This window comes from Triticum aestivum, chromosome 2D, assembly GCF_018294505.1.
Source record: "Triticum aestivum cultivar Chinese Spring chromosome 2D, IWGSC CS RefSeq v2.1, whole genome shotgun sequence".
NCBI classification, from domain to species: domain Eukaryota; kingdom Viridiplantae; phylum Streptophyta; class Magnoliopsida; order Poales; family Poaceae; genus Triticum; species Triticum aestivum.
In genome coordinates, this window is record NC_057799.1 from 328,021,520 (window position 1) to 328,027,519 (window position 6,000).

Below are 6,000 nucleotides of genomic sequence, written 5' to 3' on the forward strand. Positions count from 1 at the left end.
TTTATCACGAAGTTCTAGTAGGTTGGTGATAGTGACTAGAGAACTCTGTCAATCACTATCTTATCTAGAACATTAACTCCCACTTGATTCAAGTGATTGTAGTACCCAGACATTCTGAACGCATGCTCACTCGCTGAGCTATTCTCCTCCATCTTGTAGGCCAAGTACTTCTCAGAGGTCTCATACCTCTTGACACGGGCATGAATCTGAAATACCAATTTCAGCTCTTTGAACATCTCATATGCTCCGTGGCGTTCAAAACGTTTTTGTAGTCCCGGTTCTAAGCCATAAAGCATGGCGCACTAAACTATTAAGTATTTATCATATCGAGCTTGACAAACATTCATAACGTTTGCATCTGCTCCTGCAATAGGCCTGTCACCTAGCGGTGCATTAAGGACATAATTCTTCTGTGCAACAATGAGGATAATCCTCAGATCACGGACCCAGTCCGCATCATTGCTACTATCATCTTTCAACTTAGTTTTCTCTAGGAACATATCAAAAAATATAAGGGAGCTAAATCGCGAGCTATTGATCTACAACATAGATATGCAAAACTATAAGACTAAGTCCATGATAAATTAAGTTCAATTAATCAAATTACTAAAGAACTCCCACTTAAATAGACACCCCTCAAGTCATCTAAGTGATACGTGATCCAAATCAACTAACACATGTCCGGTCATCACGTGAGATGGGGTAGTCACCAATGGTGAACATCTCTATGTTGATCATATCTACTATATGACTCACGTTCGACCTTTCGGTCTCTAGTGTTCTGAGGCCATGTTTGTACATGCTTGGCTCGTCAAGTTTAACCCAAGTATTCTGCATGTGTAAAACTTTCTTACACCCGTTGTATTTGAATGTAGAGTCTATCACATCCAATCATCACGTGGTGTCTCGAAACGAAGAACTATAGCAACGGTGCATACTCAAGGAGAACACTTTCACATTGAAATTTAGTGAAGGGATCATCTTATAATGCTACCGTCGTTCTAAGCAAAATAAGATGTATAAAAGATAAACATCACATGCAATCAAAATATGTGACATGATATGGCCATCATCATCTTGTGCTTTTGATCTCCATCTTCAAAGCAACATCATGATCTCCATCGTCACCGGCTCGACACCTTGATCTCCATCGTAGCATCATTGCGTCGAGGTCGTCACGCCAACTATTGCTTCTACAACACGCATAGTGATAAAGTAAAGCAATTACATGGCGCTTGCATTTCATACAATAAAGAGACAACCCTAAGGCTCCTGTCGGTTGTCGATATTACAAAACATGATCATCTCATACATCAACATATATCACATCATATCTTGACCATATCACATCACAACATGCCCTGCAAAAACAAGTTAGACGTCCTCTACTTTTTTGTTGCAAGTTTTACGTGTCTGCTACAGGCTTCTAACAAGAACCGTTCTTACGTACGCAAAAAAAAACCACAACGGTGTTTCGTCAAGTTTGCTGTTTTAATCTTCTTCAAGGACCGGCCGTAGTCAAATTTGATTCAACTAAAGTAGGAGAAATTGACACCCGCCAGCCACCTTTATGCAAAACTAGTTGCATGTCAGTCGGTGGAACCGGTCTCATGTACGTGGACTTGTAAGGTTGGTCCGGGCCGCTTCATCCCACAATACCACCGAATCAAAATAAGACGTTGGTGGTAAGCAGTATGACTATCACCGCCCACAACTCTTTGTGTTCTACTCGTGCATATCATCTACGCATAGACCTGGCTTATGATGCCACTGCTGGGAATCGTTGCGTGGAAAACAAAAAAAATCTACGCACACGCAATAATCTATCCATGGAGATGCATAGCAACGAGGGGGAGAGTGTGTCTATGTACCCTCGTATACCGTAAGCGGAAGCGTTTATCAATGCAGTTGATGTAGTCGTACACCTTCACGATCCGTCCCGATCAAGTACCAAACGTACGGCACCTCCGCGTTCAGCACACGTTCAGCTCGATGATGTACTCGCCTTCTTGATCCAGCAAGAGGGGCGAAGTAGTAGATGAGTTCCGGCAGCATGACGGCGTGGTGACGGTTGGTGATGAAGAGCAATCTCCGTAGGGCTTCGCCAAGCACTACAGAAATTAGACGGAGGATAAACTAGAGGGGACAGGGTTGCCAGCACACGGCTTGGTGAATCTTGATGTCTTTTGGGTGCTAGCCCTGCCCCTCTATTTATATGTTGAGCCCTGGGGTCGAAACTTGGAGTAAAAGCCTCCTCAAAATCGGTTTTGCCTGCTAGGAAGTGTCCTTCTCGGACTTCCAGGACCAGACGCCATAGTCCTTGGCATCTGGCCCAGATGCCATGGGACTCGGCATCTGGCCCAGGGCCAGACGCCAGGGTCTCCGGCGTTTGGCCCCTGGCCTCCGCAAAACTCCTTTTGCACCGACCTAAAGCCCCGTGGGCTTAACCCCTTGGCCTAACCATATCATCCTATATATCAATCTTTACCTCTGGACCATTCCGGAGTTCCTCGTCATGTCCGTGATCGCATCCAGGAATCCGAACAACATTCAGTCACCAACATACATAACTCATATAATACTTTATTATCAACGAATGTTAAGCGTGCAGACCCTACGGGTTCGAGAACTATGTAGACATGACCGAGACACCTCTCCGGTCAATAACCAATAGCGGAACCTGGATGCCCATATTGGCTCCTACATATTCTACGAAGATCTTTATCGGTCGAACCTTATGACAACATACGTAATTCCCTTTGTCCATCGGTACGTTACTTGCCCGAGATTCGATCGTCGGTATCTTCATACCTAGTTCAATCTCATTACCAGCAAGTCTCTTTACTCGTTCCGTAATACATCATCTCGTAACTAACTCCTTTAATCATTTGCTTGCAAGTTTGTGATGCGTATTACCGAGAGGGCCCAGAGATACCTCTCCAATACTCGGAGTGACAAATCCTAATCTTGATCTATGCCAACTCAACAAACACCTTCGGAGATACCTGTACAGCATCTTTATGATCACCCGGTTATGTTTTGACGTTTTATAGAACATAAGGTATTCCTCCGGTATCCGGCAGTTGCATAATCTCATAGTCGAAGGAATATGTATTTGACATGAAGAAAGCAATATCAATAAAACTGAACGATCATTATGCTAAGCTAACGGATGGGTCTTGTCCATCACATCATTCTCCTAATGATGTGATCCCGTTATAAAATGACAACACATGTCCATGGTTAGGAAACCTTAACCATCTTTGATCAACAAGCTAGTCTAGTAGAGGCTTACTAGGGACACGATATTTGTTTATATATTCGCACATGTATTTAAGTTTCCGATCAATATAATTCTAGCATTAATAATAAACCTTTATCATGAATAAGGAAATATAAAATAACAACTTTATTATTGCCTCTAGGGCATATTTCCTTCAGTTATTACTATCACCATATGCGACATGTGCAATTATTTTTAAGTTTTAAGTTTAAACAATCAGGTCACATACAATTATGTTTCAGGTCTAAAATGTATACGTGCATACTTGTATCCATTCTCTACATTCACAATTTTTGTCTAATATTTTGAAAATTACTAATCATGTTTAAACTATGATCTGATGAGCGTTTTCGAATTTCCATTGCAGTGCCATAGTAGTGTAGATGTAATATGTCTTTTCCGAATATGCAAAGCTTGCGTATCATTCATTAATAGGGGTGGAAAGCAATGTTAAAAGAGAATTTGGGTGGGAGCACTAGGGCACTACGTACACAGGAATGGCAAAGGTCCTAGCACGAGCATGATAGAAATGGGTTTGCTCAGCCCCATGCAACCCTAGATTTCCTACGATGTAATGGTGGCCAGACCGGTGGCCCATGCCTTGGCTGAGGAGCGTGCCTCCTCCTTGATGTCATGGAGTAGCCGGGAGGCGGAGGGAGTGACATTGTCGAAGAAGAAAGAATTCCGATGCTTTTAAATGAGACAGGCCACCAAGAGTATGAGTGAGGATATGCCTTTCCGGTGAGCTGCCGGTGCGCTTGACGTCGTGGCGTGCCACTAGCCCAAGAAGTGGTCATTGGGCGCCGGCGTAAGTTCCTAGGGGTAGCACCAATTGAAGCAGTCGTGCCAAACCTGATGCGAGAATGGACAGACGACTCGAAGGTGCTCCATGGTCTCAATATCCTGGTCAGAAAAGAGGCATAGAGCATGATGCGGGAGGCCATCCAAGCTAGGCGAACAGCGGTCCAACATCTGTCCTGGAGCGCCAGCCAGGTGAAGAACTTAATACAGCGAGGCGCCCAGCTCCACCAAGTTAGTTGCCAATGCGGCACATAGATAGACCCGGCGAAGAGTGCCGAGTAGCAATATTTCGCGGAGTAGGACCCACTCTCCATCCAGCGCCAGCGAAGAAGATTTGGCTGGTCCGAGAGGGCAGTGCATTGAAGGCGGCGCCAAAGATCGATGTACTCGACCATGGCCAGTGGCGTCAGAGCAGCCTAGATGTGACTGATCCAGTCACATTAGTCTAGCCCCTCGGCCACAGTACACTTCCTAAGCCGTCTACGGGGAACCAAGGAAGTGACGGTCGACACAAGGTCCGCAATTGACTGGCCGCCTAGCCAGTGGTCCTCCCAAAAAAGGCAGGAGCGACCATCCCCAACGCACCATGATGTGTACGCTCGGAAGATGGTGCGAGCATCCAGATCATTGGGTAGTTGAAGGTGTATCTAAGGGCGAGAAGAGTCAGTGCGCTGTAGTCATTACCAACACGTACATAGCGCGATGCCGAAACAACATAGGTTTCATAGACAAAGGTTAGATAGATGGAAAAAAGCTAGGTTAGATAGTAAGAACTTGGTAATTGAGGGTTGGCCAAAGCAGGATCTATGGTTCGGTTGCTATTCTTCTCCTGATTTTCTAATCCAAATCCTATTTCATTGATTTTCTGACTGGAATTCCAGAAGGAAAACTAGGAGAAATTGACTGGAAATGATTATCCCATTTCTTGCTTTCCCAACCGGAATAGCAAACTAGTAGGAAAGGATCTGTTATTTTGGAGTCCTGTCCCAACCTTCATTCAATTATTCGGGCTCCCCTTCGGCTTGAAGACGACCGCTTTCCCTTTCTTTTCTTCCAAGTCCAAGCTGCCTAGGCCGCCATACTCTAGTGGTCGGCACACACGTTGCCAGTTGACGAGATAGTGGCCGCCGTTGGCATCGCGTCGACCATGCCAGAGGAAGTCGCGGATGATGCGGTTGATGTGCTTAAGAACTGGCTGGCAGATCACCATGGCCATGACGAGATGTATATGCATCGCATAAAGCACATCGCGGACGAGGGCTAGACCCTCACCCTTGGAGAGCATGGACGCGCGCCACGTGGAAAACTTCTTCACAATGCAGTCCACCAACGCCAACAAGGCCGACGCAGGCACCTTGCGCACTGAGAGTGGCAATCCGAGGTAGGGGATGGGGAACAGGGACAGAGGGCATGCAAGCACCGCCACAACGTCCGCGGTATTGTCATCGCTGCAATGGATTGGGGTGGTGGTGCACTTGGCGAAGTTGGTGTGGAGCCCAGACGCATGCCTAAAGACATGGAGGATTGCCCGCACCGCGAGCAACTGGCCCATGCTCGGGTGGCAGAAGATGGCGACGTCGTCAGTGTAGAGAGACACGCTTGGGGCGATGAGGTTGGGGGTGAGCCATCGCAGGATACCCATCGTCATGGCATGAAGCATAAGCGAGTTCAGCGCATCAATAAACATGGTGAAGAGCATGGGGGACACCGGGTCGCCCTGGTGGAGTCCTTTCGCATGGATGATGTGAGGGGCCGGGACACCGTTGATGAGGACACACGTGGAAGCGGTAGAGAGAAGGATTGAGATCCACTCACACCATTGTCTGCCGAAGCCCAGGTGACGCATGACCTCAAGGAGGAAGGGCCATGAAACAACGTCGAAAGCGTTGGCGATGTCAAGCTTGAGGAGGACACGG